The sequence below is a fragment of the Ambystoma mexicanum genome, chromosome 4q, assembly GCF_040938575.1.
Source record: "Ambystoma mexicanum isolate Mex_15411 chromosome 4q, UKY_AmexF1_1, whole genome shotgun sequence".
Taxonomy (NCBI): domain Eukaryota; kingdom Metazoa; phylum Chordata; class Amphibia; order Caudata; family Ambystomatidae; genus Ambystoma; species Ambystoma mexicanum.
Genome location: NC_090928.1, coordinates 76,961,635 through 76,982,147, shown reverse-complemented (window position 1 = coordinate 76,982,147; position 20,513 = coordinate 76,961,635).

The window sequence follows — 20,513 nt, the reverse complement described above, 5'->3', positions numbered from 1 at the left end:
TGTCATTCATTCCAGGCAATTGTCTACAAGACTGGACTACTGTCTTTGACAGATCTGCTCAGCTGTCAGCATGCACAGCCGAGACATCACACTCATGCAATCTGTCTATCTATGAATCCACGGTAAACAAATGATACAACCCGGTAACCATGGATAATGTATCAAGACATGCAGTAACTTTTAGAATATGCATTTATAATTGAACTTACCGATTGTGTCGCTATTTAATGTTGCTGTTTTGCAAATAGTCATGGAAGTATAATTCAGCTACAATAAGCAGCAAGAGAAATTTCAACATGAACTCCGTGCACAGACACAATGTAAGTTTCACCCACTTCTACCTTGGGTCGTGAATATTTGGCAAGAGCCTCTCTTAGTGTACAATACAATTTCCCCAAATGACATTTGGAATGTCCCTAAAAATAACACTTCCCTAGCTGTCTCAGAATACATTCGTACACGTGCGCCTCAATTATCACAAATATACTCACATCAAATATGAGCAAGGTTCTTTGTTGTCCTGCCAGCATACAGCAGTACCGCAGCCCCCGCGCTCACGCAACCCAGATAGAAGGCCACAACCTCTCTCCGACCCGTTTTCTCAGACTGCTGCCTGGGAGAATCTTGCCTCTCTGCACTGCACAACTCTGCTCCCTCTGCTGACAGCTGCACTCCTGCTCTCCTCTGAACAGAAAGACTGACCCACCTCTTCTGCCTCCTAAATTTATAGGTTAACTGTGTCACACAAACTAAATTCTGCCCTTTCTCCTGACGTCTACATATCATCCGGGCTGATTTCTCTAGAAGCATGGCTTCATAAAAATTATTGCAACAACATTTCCTCTAAAACAATGCAACTGTTCACCAGAGCACATACTTCCTTTCATAGTTTCTGCACCAAAACACAGCCAGCAAATTGCCTCATGTTAAAACAGCAAATTATTTTGACATTTCATCTGCCGCATTTTGCACTGCTTGATTAAGGCTCAATTATCAGTTACTGGGCAGTGTTAGTTGATTGTTAATTATGTTAATGGGTGTATACGGTGCAAGATGGACAGATGATCTGTTCACCCTGAAGTGAATCATTTTAAACATGCTTAATGTGGATTTCCATTTGCTGTCTGTAGTTTGCATTCACTTTACTGCCTCCACTGAAAGTAATGTCATGTCCCACTTACTGCCTTTCATATATAGTGTCACTACATCTCCCTTATCTCTTCCTACACATCTCCAGTATCTCTTCTCCTACAGTCCCGAGGGCAGCATTACGTTGTGGCCTGCTGAGCCAAGGCCGGGTGTGGGCATGACAGGAGAGCCAGGTATAGCAAGAAGCCTCAGGCTAAGCCATGGTGAAGGATCTGGGGCCTCAGCAGGGGATCGTGATTGCTTGGAGGAATACTATCAGGGCAATCCTGCAAATCAATGGCAAACCATACAACCTATTGAAGGGGGGGATTGGTTAAGGGAAAATATATACCTGTATATCATGTAAGTATTAACAATATTAATGGATGCCCCTTATCTGGTGGGCATACCTTGAACCACCTCTAAATACGTATAATACTGATTATAGCAGAATAAATGGCAGTGGATTGGCCTATGCAACATTGTATTGCATCTTACATAGAACCTCTGATTGGTTGTCATGCTTTTCCAACCATGGACTGTCGGCTCGTTAGCAGCATGTAAGCAAAATAAAACCCAGGTGCCGAGAGTAACATCAGGCTAATCCCAACTTTCCCAATTAGTCCATCATCCCTCATCGGTCCGGCCCAACACTAAGGCTTCTTCTATGTAGTTGATCTTGCAGCCTGTTCTCTATCCTGCAACTTTTAAGGGAGTGTAGCTACACCATTATCTTCATTTGGAGCTTAATAAATAGCCCTTGTTTTTGGCTCCCACTTGGGAGGAGACCACATATGTGTCAATTTAGACCTTCTTGCTCATTCCACCTTCCATAGGCTTTTGGCATCTTTAAATGTCTAATACTTGGCTCTTGCAGATATTTTCCTCTTTACTTAATCTAAGAGAAATATGTCTTAAGTACCTGTCTGTTCCTTTTGACTCCCCTTGTGCCTTGCAATTACACCTTGAAGCAGCATCCTTGCTACCAGGCCAATAGACTCCTCTTTATTCCTCACACAAAGCTGTTTTTCCAGGAACTCCTGATTCTGCAGCCCTGGTCTGTCTCTGAGGTAGCTTGATTGGTTTCAATATGTGGCCAACGTCCATCTTTCCATCATGGCCACCCTATCCATGCTATGTTTTCTTCTGGAGAAAGACTCTGTACGTCTTGTCAACCTTGCCTTTCTACATGTATACATTTACTAGTCAGCAGGTTACTTTATCTTCTTTGCATATATGATTTCTTCATATTTGATTACATGTTTGTTTCTCTTGTTACTTCAGTTACATCTTTATTCTTTAAGCATTTGCATATTGTTTCAGTATGTCTCAGTATATTTCCTTCATGATGTCACTCTGCCCTGGTCTGATTTCACTTATAGCTCTATGATGTCCAATGGTGTGTGCCGTCATCCTGCCACCCTTTCAGTGTGAGGGAACTTTCGCTAGCTGTCGGAGTTCATATTTTCTCTCATACACTCGATGTGGTATTTGGATGATACCTGGTGTCCCACATAGTGCTCTTCTCCTGCTATTCCAGTATGACACAGGTGAGAGGGCGGGAGCTAGGGATGAAGTACCCATCTGCTCCTATACACAAGGCAAGAGGAAGCCATTTTGCTTCCTTTCGCCTTGCTAGGTAAACCCCTGCACTTCGACCAGCAGGTAAGTCTAGGTGTTTTGGTCTGTACCTCTGCCAAAAGCCCCTTCCCCTTAAACTTAATCTTACCTGGACCGCTGACCCTTAAGTTTAGTTAATTTATCTCAACCCCATACCCTTAATTTTAACTAATTGATTGTGGCCCCTCTGCCCTTAATTTTAATTGATTGTTACCCCTCTGCCCTGATTTTAATTAATTAATTCTGATCCCTCTGCCCTTAATCTTCAGTAATTGTGATCCTTAGTTCCTTTATGTAATTAATTAATTTTGACCCCTCTGCCTTAACCCATCTGCCCCTCTTTTAATTAATTCTGACCATTCTGCTCTTAATTTAATGAATTTATTCGGACCTCTCTACCCTTAATTTAATAATTCCAACTCCTCTGCCTGTAATTTAATTAATTTCGACCCTGTCACCTTATTTTTAATCAATTAGCCCCTTTTCCTGTAACCTTATTGAATTGTAACCCTTAAAAAAGAGAGAAAATAAAAGTCCTCTATCCCACTTCCCAGCTTCCTCCGAAGACCATCCCCCGAACACCCCCACCAAACTCTGATGGGTGTTGCTGGGGGTCATTCGGCTTTACCAGCAACACCAAGGAAAAAACAAAAATAAAAAGGGCAAGAGGACCTTCTTTTGCTTCCTGACGCCTTTCTTGGTAGACCCCTGCACTTTGACTAGCAGGCACGTCCAGGTGTTTTGATCTGTACCTCTGCCAAAATCCCCCTCCGCTTGAACTTAATTTTACCCAGACCTTCTGCCCTTAATTTTAGTTAATTTATTTCAACCCTCTGCCTTTAATTGTAACCAATTAATTCCCACTCCTTTGCCCTTAATTTTAATTATTTGTGAACTCTTTCCTGATTTTAATTAATTTTTTCTGACCCCTCTCTCTTAATTTAATCAATTAGTTCCACCCCCTCTTCCCTTAATTTAATTAATTCTGACCCTTCTGCCCTTAGCCCCCTGCTCTTAATTTAATTCATTAATTTGGATCCCTCTGCCCTTAATTGTAATTAATTTATTACCTTATGCCCTTAATTTTAATGAATTAATCCCTAATCCTCTGCCCTTTAATTCAGTACGCTGTTCCCTTAATTTAATTAATTCTGATTCCCCTGCCCTTAATTTTTATTAATTCATTCTGACCCCTCTTCTATTAATTCTGACACCTCTTTCCTGAATTTTATTATATCCAACCCCTCTTCCTTTAATTTAATTGATTAATGTCAAACCCTCTTTCCTTAACTTAATTAATTCTGACCACTCTGCCCTAATTTAATGAAGTCAACCCCTCTGCTCTTAACACCTCTGCCCTTGTTTTTTTTATTTATTTGTAATGCGTGCCGGACCCGAGGGTATCAGGGCGCAAGGTACATGAATATTTTCAGCTTATGGGTACATAGTTACATAGTTGCATAAAAATAATACAGTCAAGGGTTTCACTACAGCAGCAAGATATATACATACAGTAAGCATAGTCGGAAGACATTACATAGAACGAGAGGTTCAACATGATATAGGCATAGTGGTGTCTATTTACAGTGCAAATGAGTGGGGATAGTAGGACAGTGGGTGGCGTATATTACTGGTCATTGTCTTTGAACCAGTTGATGATGTTATGTCTTCAGTTGGAGTATGTTTGGTCCACCCTCAGAAAGGGGGGTATGGAGTTCCAGAGCTGTGCAGTTTTGACTGGGAAGCTGCTCCCTCCAGCTTTTGACAGTTTGAACCTAGGTACCATCAAGCAATTTGTGTTAGCAACTCTGGTGGGCCGGTCGGAAGATTTTCTATTAATTCTATCTATGAGATAGCGAGGTGCAGCGTTGTTTAGGCACTTGTGAATTAGTAAGGGAATTTTTAGCAGGATTTTGTCACTGGTAGAGAGCCAATTATTCTGTCTTCTTACCTCAGAGATATGTTCTTTCCTGGCTATGCCCAGTGCTGCTCTAAGAGCGTTGTTCTGTAGAATCTGAATTTTCCTGATGATATACTTATGGCGCCAAGATATAGGGCGTTACAATAGTCCAATTTGGACAAGATTAGAGCTATGGCCAGAGTAGTACAACTACTTTTAGATAGAAATGTTTTGCCCACTCTAATCAGTTTACATGTATAAGCCGTGGCAGAGGCCATGGAGTTGACCTGTTTGGCAAAGGTGAGGCTAGAGTCCAGGTAAAAGCCTAAGGTTTTTACCTCTTTGCCGATCTTAATGGTATTGCCATCAATATTAAAGGAGGTGTATTTGTGACCAATTTTGTTGAGGTTAGGCGTGGTTCCCAAATTTAATTAATTCCAACCACTCTTCTCTTAATTAAATTAATTCTGTGCCCTCTACCTTCGATTTTAATCAAATAACCCCTTATCCCATGACTTTATTAAATGTAACGATTACAAATAAGAAATAAAAAAGAAGACCCCACTCTCCTTTCCAAACCCCATCCCAAGACTCTCCCCACAAACACCCCCGCAACCCCTGATTGGTACTACTAGGAATCACGAAACCCTACCAGCAACACCAAGGAAAAAACAAAAGAACCAAAGAAGGCAAGAGGAAGCCATTTTGCTTCATGCTGCCTCGCTGGAGAGACCCCTTACTCCGACCAGCATGAAAGTCCAGGCTTTTGGCCTCTACCTCATCCAAAAGCTCCCTCCCCATAAACTAAATTTTACACCGCCCTCTCACCCTAATTCTAATGCATGCTGACCTCTGCCCTTAATTTGTATTAATTTCCGACTCCTCTGACCTTAATTTAATTAATTCGGAACCCTCTGCCCTGAATTTAATTCCCCCACCCTTAAGTTTAATCAATAAAATCCATTTTACTGTAACTTTATTTTATTTGACCATAAAAAAGAGAGAAAAAAGAAAATAAACTCCTTCTTCCTGTCCCATTTTCATGACCCTCCCCAATCATCCCACCCAACCCCTGAACAGTGTTGCTGCGGGTCATGTGACCCAAAAAGCACTCTTATTAGACAGGGTATCCTTGCTTGGGCAGTCTGCAAAGGGCATTGGTTAAGGACGATCCCTGTTGTCCTGTTTTCCTGTCGCCGGTGCCATGCTGCCCCCCGTATCCAGAGGACTACAGAAAAGAGGGTAAGGGACATCACAATATAATTCAAACCAATTTGGCTCCCATCGCTTTTGTAATTAGCCACACTAGAACTGTACCCCACTGCTTTCGAAATTAGCATGAGTAGAATTGTAGGTACTTGGTTCCCGCTGCTTTTGAATTTAGCCACATTAAAATTGCACTGACTTAATGAATGCTACTTTTGAATTTAGCCACACTAGAATTGTACTAACTTGGGTTCAGCCGCTTTTGAATTTAGCCACACTAGAATTGCACTAACCTGGTTCCGCTGCTTTTGAATTTAGCCACACTAGCATTTAACTGACTTAATAAATGCTGCTTTTGAATGTAGCCTCACTACAATAGTAATGATTTAGTTAACCATGCTTTTGATTCTAGCTACGGTAGAACTGCACTGGTTTAATTAATGCTGCTTTTGATTTTAGCCACACAAGAAATATACTGATTTGCCGTCCGCTGCTTTGGAATTTAGACAATCTACACTGTACTCATTTAGTTAACGTTGCCTTTGAATTTATCCACACTAGCACTCTAATGATTTCGTTAATGCTGCTTTTGAATTTAGCCTCTCTAGAATTTTACTTATTTAGTTAACACTGCTTTTGAATTTAGCCACTCTAGAACTGTACTCATTTGGCGTCCGCTGTGTTTGAATTTAACCACTCTAGAATTGCACTGAGTTAGTTAACGCTTTTGAATTTAACCACACTAGAACTGTAGTGATTTGGCACTCACTGCTTTTGAATTTAACTCCACTAGAACTGTACCCCACCGTTTTTGAATTTAGTCACCCTAGTATTTTAATGATTTAGTTAATACTGCTTTTTAAGTTAGCTACACTAGAACTGTACACAGCTACGTGTTGAATTTAGCCACATTAGAATTGTAATGATTTAGTTAGCAATGATTTTTGAGTTTAGCCATGCTAGAACTGTATTGATCTAGTAAATGCTGATTTTGAATTTAACCACACTAGAATTTGTTCTAATTTAGCTAATGCTGCTTTGAATTTAGTCACACTCGAATTGTACCCTGTTGCTTTTGAAATTAGCCACACCAGAATCGTACTTATCTAGTTAATTCTGTTTTTGAATTCAGTCACACTGGTAGTGCACTGACTTTATTTACACGGCTTTTGAATGTAGCGACTCTTATACTGCATTGATTTGGTTCCCCCTCCCTTTACATTTTGCCACACTATAACTGTACTTATATGGTTCCTGATGCGTTTGAATTTAGCCACACTATAACTGGCCTAACATGGTTCCTGCTGCATTTGAATTTAGCCACACTAGAATTATACTAACTTGGTTCCCACCACTTTAGAATGTAGCCACACCAGAACTGTACTTACTTGGTTCCCGTGGCTTTTGAATTCAGCCACACTAGAATGGTACTGAGTTAACAATGCTTTTGAGTTTAGCCACTCTAAAACTGTACTGATTTGTCATCACTGCCTTTGAATTTAGCCATAGTAGATCTGTACTTATTCAGTTAACCCTGCATTTGAATTTGACCACACTGTGATGCTGGAAATGCATCGGAGGGACAGGGACTCCGTATCCTTGTCCTTTACTGCCTTTATATCATGTGTTCTGTCGTGTTTTCCGTGCAGGAGTTCATGTGGGACTCCTGGCGGTGCAGCTCTCTCTCTTTTTTTTTGGTGAACAGACCCATGGGATACCCTTAGAGCACCCATGGGTGGGGGTACAACCCGGTACCCCTAGTGTATGTGTTTGGGCACATGTGGGTGGCCGGCAGAGCAGGGTATGGGCTGGTGGCAGCTCCATGCTGAATTTGACAGGTGCGCTGAGTATCCTCCATTTTGGGATACCCAGGCCCTGCCACTGGAATCAGTTGATTCCTGATGGAAAACAAGATGGCCCCTATGGCCTCTTGCTTTCTATTACCTGTTACCTTGTTTTCCCAAAGTCCTGGGAAGCCCTGACTCTGCCCCTTCCCCCTGATTGGCTGTTGGATGGAAGTTCCATATATGGTGTTGTTGTGAAGTCCAGTCCAGAGTGACTGGAGCCTTCCCAGTGACTGTATGTTGTGGGTACGCCCTGTGGGTGGGACCTGGGTGAATGGAGTGTGTGACCAATATGCACTTCTTGTTGTGGCTGTCTGGTTTCTGATATGAGAGACAAAGACTGAGACAGCCCTGCCCAAAACTGGCCTGAATGCAGTGTGTAGTGTTGAATGGCTGGGTACTTGTCCCAATCCACATTCCTTGTTGTGAGTGTCTGAGAGGTCGAAGGATGGCCTGAATGCACTGTGTGCCTGATTGGCTGACTGACTGCATGAATGTCCTTCTGTATGATTGGCTGCTGAGAGTGACCCAGCACTGTCGATGAGAGACAAGATAGTATATCTGGGGACCTTCCACCACTGGAAATTGTTCAGAAGCTGTGTCTACACTTGAAGAGTAACTGGAACTGCTGATCCTTGATGCCCAGCTGGAAGAAGAAGACTTGCTGTTGCATTGGCTTCGACCTGATCTGAAAGCTGCCGAATTCGTTAAGGACTGATCCGAGAGAGGACCTGGTAAGGAGCCCTCTTCCCGTGCTCCGAGGGAAGATCGAGCACCGCTAACCTTCGCCGAAGCTCCCTGGAAGTCAGACCCTCGAAAGGCTGCCGAACCGAGACGGGACCGCTGAGGAGAACGAAGCAAAGCACCCGGACTTCGCCGCTGTCGAAGTCTATTGCTGTCGACCAGGGTTCGCAGGTTTGTGTAAATGCTGGAGGCCCGTCGAAGTTGTGTTGCCCAGCCGCGGGGACCACTTGACGCCGTGCCGCCGACGACCGGAGCCGCCCGCTCCTTTGCCTAAGAACATTTGAATCCAAGGACTCCCTTGTCCGCAACGTCGACCGCTTTGTCCCGCCGGAGAAAGCCGAGGACGACCAACACGCCGAGGAGAATCCGCCAGTGGGTTTCCCACCACCTGAAGGCCACAAAGACTTCGATGACTCAATGCCCTTGTTGGGCCACAGTTCTTCTGAAACTCTTTGCGGTCCTGAACAATCCATCGCCGAGGTGCCCCGCACACCTCATCCTCGCAGGACGTCGCTGACGAGCACCGCCTGGATCGACATCGGGGTCTCGACACCATTGAACTTCTCATCGCCGCCGTCGACGACAAGCTCACCATCTTCAACGCCTCTTGACGATCCGTGGCTCCTGCTTGAAAGGGAGTCACTCAAGAAGGATCCGTCGACGCGTCTTCAAAGAACTCTACTCCACCAGGTACATTGGGGGGTAAAACATTCTAGGAGGAAATAAGGCTATTGAACAATATATGGACTGGGCTTGTGCTATATCTCTTTATTTCACAGGTGCCCAGGTGGGGGGATCTCCACGCGGAGCTGTGCCTAGTGGTAGGGGCCAGAATTCTGCCTATTGTTTCAACCATCTTGCGTTCCTTCCTATCTCTATTGCTGGTTTCCTTGTTATTGATCTTTGTGACATTTTAACCGTACAGCTGATGCACTTTAATGAGATTTGATAACATTGGTGGTACCACTTTAGAATTGTATATATTTATCATTGTTGATTTCCGAGTACAAAGTGAGTTATTGTGATCGTGTACATATCTTTGAATATTAATTATATAAAGACTGTGTTTTCAGTAATACAGTGTGCGGACATTCCTTTGTGGGGGTTCGGGGACTACACTGTACTTAAGAACCAGCCTGCATCACCTCCTGAGAAGCTAGGCCTTGATTGCTCGACTACGTTACCAATAATAGAGAATCTTGCCTGGGGTCCTCTGTGCCTCTCCTCTACCATATAGAGAGCTGAAGTACAGACACCCCCCTCCAGCCTTTACACACACTATAACTGGGCTGATTTGGTTCTCGCTGCCTTTGAATTTAGCCACGTCAAACACTGCACTAGTTCAATCTCTGCTGCTTTTGAGTTTGGCCACACTGAAAGGCTACTAGTTTGAACCCTGCTGCTTTCAAATTTATCCACACTAGAAATGTGATGGGGCACCCATGCTGCATTTGAATTTTGACCACATTGATTCTATGCTGATATGGCTTCCTTTGCTCTTGAACATGGCATCTGCATTGAATTGACCCCTGGATTTAGCCACTCTAGAATGACATTAGCTGACTACCTGCTGCCCTGAATCAGTCAGTTTAAAAACTGTATTGGTTTGGGCTTGGCTGCTTCTGAACTTCACTGTTTGTGGGGCAGCGCCAATCTTATTTCTGTTACCTGGGTTTGGCCTATTTGGGGTCGTGCTGAGATAATATGGACCATTTACAGATGTTGGCGACTTCGGAGTTGTAGTTGTTTACCCTCCACTTCATTTCAACCTCACCTTTCTGAACTATGCTGCTTTGATGGCTGCTGATCTTAACCTGAGGGAGATAGAATTGGTCAAATTTGAAACCATTGAACTTTCCAACCAAAAATCTCTTTGACTGGAACTTTGGCCTTGGAACCTTGCTGACTTCTGCCGCTTTTGAACAAAGCCATCATCAACCCTGAAAATCTGAAATTTGCCAACTCAAATCCTGTCACCTGATCTCACAATCTTTTGACCTAGCCTTTGTGTAGTTTGAGAGTCCGAATATTTACCTCTGAATGTTCCTGCTTACCGTAAACTCTTGTGCTTCAACCTTAAGAGCCTACTTTTTTCAACCCCTACTACATCCATTCCCATGGGCCTTACCAATCCTAACAACTCCATCACTGAGTTTTGTCACCTCAAAACCTCCCACCTCTGAAAGTAGACACTCAGAATTATACCTGCTCTAAATTAGTTGCACTGACCTCTATGCCCTCGAATTAGTCACCTTTCTTAATCTTCATGAACACTGAATTTAGACACCTTGAACATAAACACCTTGGACTAGGTCCCTTGGACCTCCGCCCCTGGAAACCCAACCGTTCTCACTGCAACTCCAACCGCTTCCATAGCATATCACTGCGAACCTCAGAAAACTCCAGAGACAAAGAAACAACTCACCAAAGGAGGGTTTGGTCCCTGTAACCAAAAGGTTATAATGCCCTGACAAATGTGGGCCTCCCCAACCTATAACAATAGCATGGCTTTCGCCACTGTTTTAAGCCAACAAACATGGTAGATGCCACTTTGCATATCCGCAACAACGCAGCATAACCAGAGTAATTAGAACCAACAGGATTTATCAACTTCATCAAACTCCCCCAACCAGGAAGCCTAACACTGAACAGCTTGATGCAGAACCACAACATCAATACACCACCGACCCACAAAAATCACAAAACATCCACAACTACCAAGCTGCCCGATATAAGAAGGACAAACGAATGATGGAAAACAGCACAAAAAAGACAAAAGAAACTGCATACCCACTAAACACCAAGAACAACCTACCGTAAATACACAACACCTCTAAATCACCACCAACACCCACTAAACAAACACAATATCCAGACTAACAGTAGAACAAAGACATCATACATCTCCTGCTACCTCTCCACCTACAAGCCAGCCACACCATAAATCAAATATCCCACAGCTAAGGGCCCAGGGAACACTAGAGGAGACCCCAGTATACAATAAAACTCCAGACCACAACACAAAGAACCAAGAAATGGAGAAAACGGTATGGGAAGGACATCTAACAGAACGTGAGCTAGAGTGGAATCCTTCACCATCCACACCCCTTATATAACAGGACATTGGGAAAAAAGACTACCAAGACAACCAAACATCTAATTATAATGAATTGGAACAGAGAAACCGATTGCACAACCTAATGGAACTCCTCAACGAAGAGACAAATGAGACAACCTCCCACCCGACAACCCAACATAGTCAAAGGATAGACATTTGTCACTCCCACTGAAAAAACAGAAATACCTCCTAAGAACAATCCAAACTGCACATACTTCTTTGCAGTCTACTGATGTATGATATATGGCAAAGCACAAAATGGAAATCTATGACCTTGCTACGACCCCCAAAGCGAATGAGGTACGAATGCTGTATTATTCACAGAAACATGGCTCTTACACAAGTAAAAAGTCCAGTTAATTGAAGCCATACCCGGCAATTACAAACTATTACAATCTAACTGAGAAACCTGAAGAGGTCGATGAATCGCTACAGTGCACAAAAATCACATTAGCTCCTCACCACTACCCTCAACAGACCTAGTAGACTGCAAATCACTCGTAGTCAACCTCAAGCTCAACAACCAATTTAAAGTACTCTTCCTTTTGATCTACATACCACTCACCTATAACCCTAATTTCACCACAAAACTCACTGACTCCATAACCTTGCTACAATTCACAATAACAATTGTTCTGGGAGATTTCCACATATGGCTCAAAAGAGAAAATGAAACCACAACAAACTTCCTCAGTGCCGACCTGGAAACTCTTCATCTCAAACAAATAGTGAGTGGACCCACTCAGAGCTGGACACACACTTGAAACAATTTTCTGCAGGGATGGACTTTTGACTGCTGTCCTTTCGGTACCAATTGTATGAAGCAACCATCAAAAGATCCCTTTCATCATCAAAATCCTGAGCTGCACGATGCCCACAAACACACAACTGCCAGTGGCAAAAATAAGAAAATGGAAAAGACTTGACCTTGAAACTTTAATATAAGTATTTGAAACTACCAAACCGGATACCTCCACCTAAACGAAATGACACCAACACAGTTGAAGGGAACATTCACACCTGGATCACAGGTGCATTAGACCAACTAACACCCTTAAAACTCTTTGAACCCACACCGAATAAAATCACAGCAAGATGGTTCGCAGAGGATCTAAGGGAACTGAAAACATTAACCAGAAACTAGAAAAGCAATGGAGAAAGCACTCCAACCAAATAGCCTCAACTTTGCACACAGAACCCTTGCAATCCTCTCCTTGGTATTATCAATGATAGACTACGCAAATAGCTCCACCTCACTGATGAGGCCCAACAAGGCTGAAACATGTGTCTGGGGGTGCTGTTGGTACTCTTGTTCAAAGGAGGTTTGCCTGGTATTTTGGTGCTGGACTGCCCTTGTGGGTGGGACAAAGACTGATATGCAAATAGTTTCAAAAACGGTAGCAGGCGCTCCTCTCCAGAAAGAACATGTCATGATAAACTGTTCTGAGATGAGAGTTTGCAGCACACACTTTTTGCTCATGCAATGGCGATTCCTTTGTGAAAAGTACAGTGAGCAAAAAGCGATGGCTGCGGACTCTCAAAGTGGGGAAAAACCACAGAACTAGTTATCATGGCATGTTCTTTCTAGAAGGGGCACCTGCTATCTTTCTTGTATTTACGCAAATAGTCTACACCTGGGAATGCCCGAAGGCCTCACCAAAAAACTACAACACATCCAAAATACTGCAGTTAGACTACTGCTGAGTTTAAATAGAAGAGACCACTCCGGCCCTAAGAAGCCTACACTGGCTATCAATAAACAAACACAAACACAAAAGCCCTCTGCATTGCCCATAAATCACTGCACAGGCAAGGAGACAAATTCATCTGAACAATAATCACCCGAGACAATTAGAGGAGAGACTTACGATCCAGCACCAACCTCCAAATACAAACAAGACACCTACGAGAATATACAATTCGTTGGAACTGCCTTTTTCTATCTACTAGCCAAACTATGGAATTTGATCCCTAAGGAAATAAGAATAATGGAAGACCACCTTACTTTGAGCAAAAGTATACAAACCTGGCTTTTCAACTCAGCAAAATAAAGACTGATCAACCATTTAACAACCACTCCATGAACGGGCCGCCCAGCCCACACAGTTCCTGCATATACAGACCATAAACCACAAACAAGGAAAACAGGCATACATTTCGAATGGAGAACAATTACATAACTACAAATAACCAGAGATCACCCAAAACCCACTATCCACTTCTCTCCCCCCTCAGAGCCCACACTCCTCACCTACAACACAAACCTCGAGGGCTAGTGAATGAATTCACCAAAACACGCAAACATCACTCTAAACAAGCTACAAAGCCAAACTCCTCATACAACAACAATCTAAGACTGGATGCCACCCTTCTGGAGATAGCAAGTACAGTAACAAAACAAAGCACATCCAGAAAGTTCACATGCACAGACGCCAGTGCTCCTGGTTCTGCATGCTTCAACAGATGAGCACAACATCTATCCTATTCCTCTCTCCCTCACTAACCAACCCTGCCCACTTTTCCTTGCAGAGCCACGTGAGCGCTGGAGACCATGATAATGGCAGCAGTGCACGGTATAAATCAACTTAACATAACGTGTGTTGGTGTGTTTGTTTTTAGGAATGCAAAACAAACAAGAAGGGTCAAACCAGTAATACATTTGTGTCAGACGGGGTATCAGGCTTATCAACACCAGATCAACAATGATGGACCCCAATCTGCAATTTTAAAATAATGTATGGCCCTGTGCACAGCAATCTGGCCGCAGGAAAAGAAGCTCCACTTGATAGGTTATTTTGATAAGAAAATGTAATCCTTTTTGAAAAACTAAATTCATACATGAATCAATATGTATGAAAAACAAGCAGACTCATATGACAGGGATGCAATGGAATTTCATCTTGCCATCCGTGCCTTGAAGAAAGACACATCTTTGCAATCAAACAACAATCAAGTAACAATGTACATGCAACAATTCTACAAAACATGCAGAGGGAGGAGCCCCCCTGCCATAAACCTTACACTCGTAACGATCACGTCACATTCACACCCATCATATTCAACATATACGAAAGATACAATGTAATGATACAACAAACACAGGATTGTGAGCAAATGAACAAGGTGGCAACTAATAATAGGAAATGTATACAATTAATTTACTTCACTCAGCAAACCTAAGACTCAGTAGTTTACAAAAATGAATGTCTAGGTCTCGCTGGTGGAACTGAACAATTAAAGAAATTACACATGAAAGAAATAGGAGTAACAAGGCAGTAAATCTCATGACTCCCAGATTGATGAACTGTTGACTCGAGTTTCGGTCTAACCAGGTCTCTAGCAAAAGCCAGGATTGGCCCTCTTCAGGACAGTGTGTGTGGAGGTTGGAGGGCTCTTGTTTCCAATGGATTAGATGTGATCTATAGGGGATTAAAAAAAAACATTGGAATCTGGTTTAGTGCCCATGTGCTGGTCACACCCACAAAGATGTTCAACCACAATCACTAACAAGAGTGTCCATCACTAATGTAGTGTGAAGCAATTCAACAAGAGAAGAACCTGTGCTCCCTCAGGGGGCCTACCCCAGGGTGATAGTCAGAACAGTTGGGAGAGGGTCCGTGACAGGGGGAATCCTGACCATAGTAACAATTGGATAGCATACATGCACAGGGTGACAAGTGATAGGTCTTAGAATTTGGTAATGGAAAGAATGTGTGCATGCTCATGTGAAGGTCTGGTGGTGAGAAGGGAAACTCACAGAATCTGTGGGTCAACCAGCCCAGGCACTGCCTTGGGCTGCTAATGTGGGCTGCAGTTAAATGGAACCATTCGCAAACGGGCATCACGTCTCCTGCAGCATGTGGATGTCGGACTGGTGTGGATCCCTATGGACAGCTGGCCTGGAATGATGGGTATTAAAATGACCCGTGTTAGTCAAAGGATGCAAGCCCAAGCAGAGAAAAATGTTTTTAGGAATGCAGTGTGGTCCCTTAATTTGGGTCGAGGCTTCTGGGGGCATGGCATTGATTTTTGCTTTACTTTTAATGCACAGTACTGAACAACTTCAATTCCCTCAATATTACTCCCTCAGTTAGTACTCTTGCAAGGTTTGTTTGTTTTTTGGTTCCATTTGGCCTTTTTCTGATACAGCCATGCAGCGCAGTATGTTGAAGAGGGATGGGCAAAATCGCCCCCTCATCCCCCACCGATGAAGTATATGATACGGAAGAGGAACCGAAGATATTGTGACCGTCCACACTATTTCACACCAATCCCCAGTGCTCCAATTATTGACAAGTACGTAGAGAGGTACCCATTCAGCCAATCTTACAGACCAGGGGAGGCACAGACCCTACCCAGAGTGGATGAAGACCATCAAGCGACAACTGAGGCAACTTCAGTTGACAGTATCGACTAAAGTGCCAAGAGGCCACGTTACTGATGTCGTTAGAGACACCATGACTTAGCAGCATTAGACAAGAATCACACGTGCCATTCCCACAATAAAACATACACACACTCAAGTACATGAAGAACACAGATGTGCAGCTGTATAATAAGAGGACAGAGACAAAACAGTGTTCCCTGATTGGGAACTCCCGTCCCCTGCACACTATGAAATGTTTGAGTCAATCAAACCAGTAATTTGTGTGTGGTATAAATTGGGCATGGTTGTTCCCCTATGGAGAAGGCGGCTAGCATTGCCCAAACCCACAAATCTTAATGACAAATTCGACAATCTCTAACTGTATTTCAAATATACATTCAATTAGTACACAAAGGAATTTCAAATGACAATTATTTTATGAGAAAATCACAAGAACTGTATTGTGTTTGTTCGCCCAACGCGTTTAGAGTAAGTACTCTTCTTCAGGGGCATAGACATATCATAGATACATTTGGAAAGAATACAGAGAAAACCCAAATAGGGTGTGTTTCACTTAATAAATTCAATAACTTCATTACACCTGCATACATTCAGTATTTTAGTATCAATTGACAACTGAAAAATGTCCTATTCATACCTAAGACATACCTAAAACAGGCAGAACGGGTCTATACTATGGTACACTTTGTTACATACCGATTAATGTGGTTGCAGACTTTTGCAAAAAATGATAGTACCCCTAATGATGGAGACACACATTACAATTGATAGCTTGGACACTAATGATAGTGAAGTAGCGTAATAAAATTGAGATAATGGAGTAAAACAAAATAAAGAGAGCTGACCTTGTGATAAATTGCTGTCGATCCAATGTGGGTGACGAATCAACAAAAGAAAACAGCCAGAGATCTGTTAAAGCTTCTATAGATCCTGCTGGAATAAATGTATGTATGTAATTACCGCCAATGGTAATGAAACCTATATATAAAGGAATGAAGACGATAACTCGACTACTGAGAGTAATACTGTTTTCTAAAACTTTGTACAGTATGGTCCTCTCGGGACTATGCTTGTGTATAGCAGCAAACAACGTATAGAGTTAGTACGTACAGATTGAATGATCATAATCAATTACTTACTTAAGAACAAAATCAAGTTCTAAAAGACAAGTGGCTGTATGTGAACTGGAAAACGGAAAAATCAAAGAAGATGAGAATGTTGGCAAAATGGAGATCTCGATCTGTACAGTGATCCTGTATGGGTAGAATTTGTTTTTCAAAGTAAGATGGCTATTGTACTAATACATATGCGTTACCAGTAATAGCACAATCTGTAGTGTCGTATGTTGGATTAAGGGGTGGAAAGACTGCGACCAGTTTCCTGAGTCCTTACACAAGTGTAAAACCATGGCGTTATGTGTAAGTGTTAAGCATATGTTTATGTATATGCACGCAATGTTGTACAGATCCTAATGGGTAAATAGATTGAGATCTCAGTTTTGCTAACATAGTCATCTTCTTTGATATTTCCGTTTTCCAGTTCACATACCTGGGAAACTTATTTACATATGTCATTCTGCGCAAGACGCGATTTGATGTCATTCCACGTACCGTATTGAATAACGTTTAAACTGAATTGTATAGGTTAAGACTTATGCTGTATTGGAAGTCTTTCCAACATGCGCCTATCTCTGTAGTGTACCCTGCAATATTGTATCCAGTGTACACTTTTCTAACCTTTTTTCTTGTCAGCCACACATGGGGGTAGTGACATCATGTGTCTTCAGATTATTTTCTCTTTAAGAACACACTATATATTGAGATACGCAAAATGATAATTAAGTTATTCTCGCTGATATCTTTGATCTGCCAATATGCTTACATGGTATACTAGAAATCATACGTCATTCGCGCATGCGTGATAGGACGTCATCCCACTAATTGCCAACAATGTTTTTCTACGAAGTTTCTTAAGTTAGAATACGTGCTGCTGCTGTTCTTACATGTCAGATTATTGATCATATGTCATTCGCGCATGCGCGATATGACGTCATCCCACTTATTGTCAACAAACGACATTTTTCTACAAAGTGTCTTATGTTTGAATATGTGTTTCAATGTGAGTTTCTAACAAGCATGCATCACTGAAGTGTATACCACAACATGGTGACAGCTACCCCTTGTGAAATCTTTTTCCATATTTAAAATGCTCTCACCACTTACGAATACTTGTAATGACGTCATGCGTCTGTGACATACAAATATTGGGACTGCACCCATCCTAAAAAGCAACTGCTTCGGATAGTCTTCCATGTTTGAAGGTGGAATGTGGCCATACACATCACGCTACTGTTGAAGTAAGTAATAGTAAGTCCTTTTCGAGGCTCTGTGGTTCTCCAGGTCGGTACTCTGATTATTTTTCTTACTTTTACATAGAGGTTTGAAATGTTATTCTGTCTATTTGACTTTGACTCTGAGGATCTTGCACATTAAGATGTCCACAAATATTTTAACTACTCTAATCGTAATGTAAGCATAATCATTGCATTACTATGTCAGCAGTCGGGTTGCTATAACCAGCATACTTAGTCCTTGTTTATTCTTGCAGAAAGGACCCGACTTTTCATTTAATTTGAAAGGCTCTTCCCAGAGACCAATTCCAGCAGGACTTCTTTACCACTCTCTATATTTGTGGCTCTAAATGCTACAATACATCCCGCGTTCATACGGGGTGTCCAATGCGAGACATAAGTCATAAAACAGGCTTCTTACTTAACACACCAGATTTATTTATTTATTTATTTATTTATTTATTTATTGCTCTCTGGTACACACTCTATAACCTGTATTTTATTACTCTTTGCAGTTATTGGACACACTATTATTCTTCAAGAAGTGAGTCCTATTGGATTTTCACACTACGTTGTTAGAATCGCCTACTTCAGCCACTTGTCTTTTAGAAATTGATTTTGTTTTCAAGTAAGTCATTGATCATCATTCAATCTGTACGTACTAACTCTATTTGTTGTTTGCTGCTATGCAGAAGCATAGTCCCGAGAGGACCATACTGTACAAAGTTTTAGAAAACGGTAGTTCTTTCAGTAGTCGAGTTATCGTCTTCGTTCCTTTATATATAGGTTTCATTACCATTGGCGTTAGTTACATTCATACATTTTTTCCAGCAGTATCTATGGTAGCTTTAACAGTTCCTTTAGTTGATTTCCCCGCCCACGGTGGATCGACAGCAATTTATCACAAGGTCAGCTCTCTTTATTTTGTTTTACTCCATTATCTCATTTTTATTAAGCTACTTCACTATCATTAGTGTCCAAGCTATCAATTGTAATGTGTGTCTCCATCATTAGGGGTACTATAATTTTTTGCAAAACTCTGTAACCACATTAATCAGTTTGTAACAAATTGTACTATCGTATAGACCCGTTCTGCCTGTATATAGGCATGTTTTAGGTATGAATAGGTATGAATAGGACATTTTTCCGTTGCCGATTGATTCTAAAATACTGAATGTATGAAGGTGTAATGAAGCTATTGAAGTTATTAAGTGAAACACACCCTAATTGGGTTTTCTCTGTATTCTTTCAAGAATGTATCTATAATATGTCTATGCCCCTGAAAAAGAGTACTTACTCGAAAAGCGTCGGGCGAACAAACACAATACATTTCTTGTGATTTTCTCATTTTCTCAATTCTATTGTATACTGATTGAATGTATATTTGAACTACAGTTAGAGATTGTCGAATTTGCCATTAAGATTTGTGGGTTTGGTCAATGGTAGCCGCCTTCTCCATAGGGCCATAACCATGCCCAATATATACCACACACAAATTACTGGTTTGATTGACTCAGACATTTGATAGTGTGCAGGGGATGGGAGTTCCCAATCAGGGAACACCTTTTTGTCTCTACAGTACTTCCAGATGCCAAGGTTTCGTTTTTCTCCCCACACCTTTAACTACATTTATTTATTTATATTTATTTATTGTATTTGTTGCACGCCCAAACCCTTGGGTATCACGGCGAGGTTACAGACAGCTTAATTAAACAATTGTCAAAAGACCATTTCAGTGTTGATACAGCGGTAATAGGACAAAAACAGTAATACAAGTATAGTGGTATTTACAACAATGCAGATATATATATATATATACAGGTATATAAGCAGACTACAAACTGCTTACTACAAAGCAGGATTACAACACAGGTACAAAGTTATTTACAGGAACTGGGTGGCGGCTTTATTGGTATTGGTTAAATAACCAAGTTTTTAGCAGTTTTTTGAAAGCACATAAAGGATTCCTCAGTTTTGATGCATAGTGGAAGGGAGCTCCAATGTTTGAGGGCTAGATATTGGAAGCTACTACCACCTGCTCTGGTATTTTTGTAGCAGGGCGTTGCTAGGAACAAATGGTTGTTGGTTAGCAATCTATAGGATTCTTTTTTGGCAATGGTATTGTTCAAGTAGATGGGGGCAATTTGATGGAGGCATTTAAAGGTGATGCATAGAGTTTTGAAGATGACTCTAGCTTTAATAGGCAGCCAGTGGTG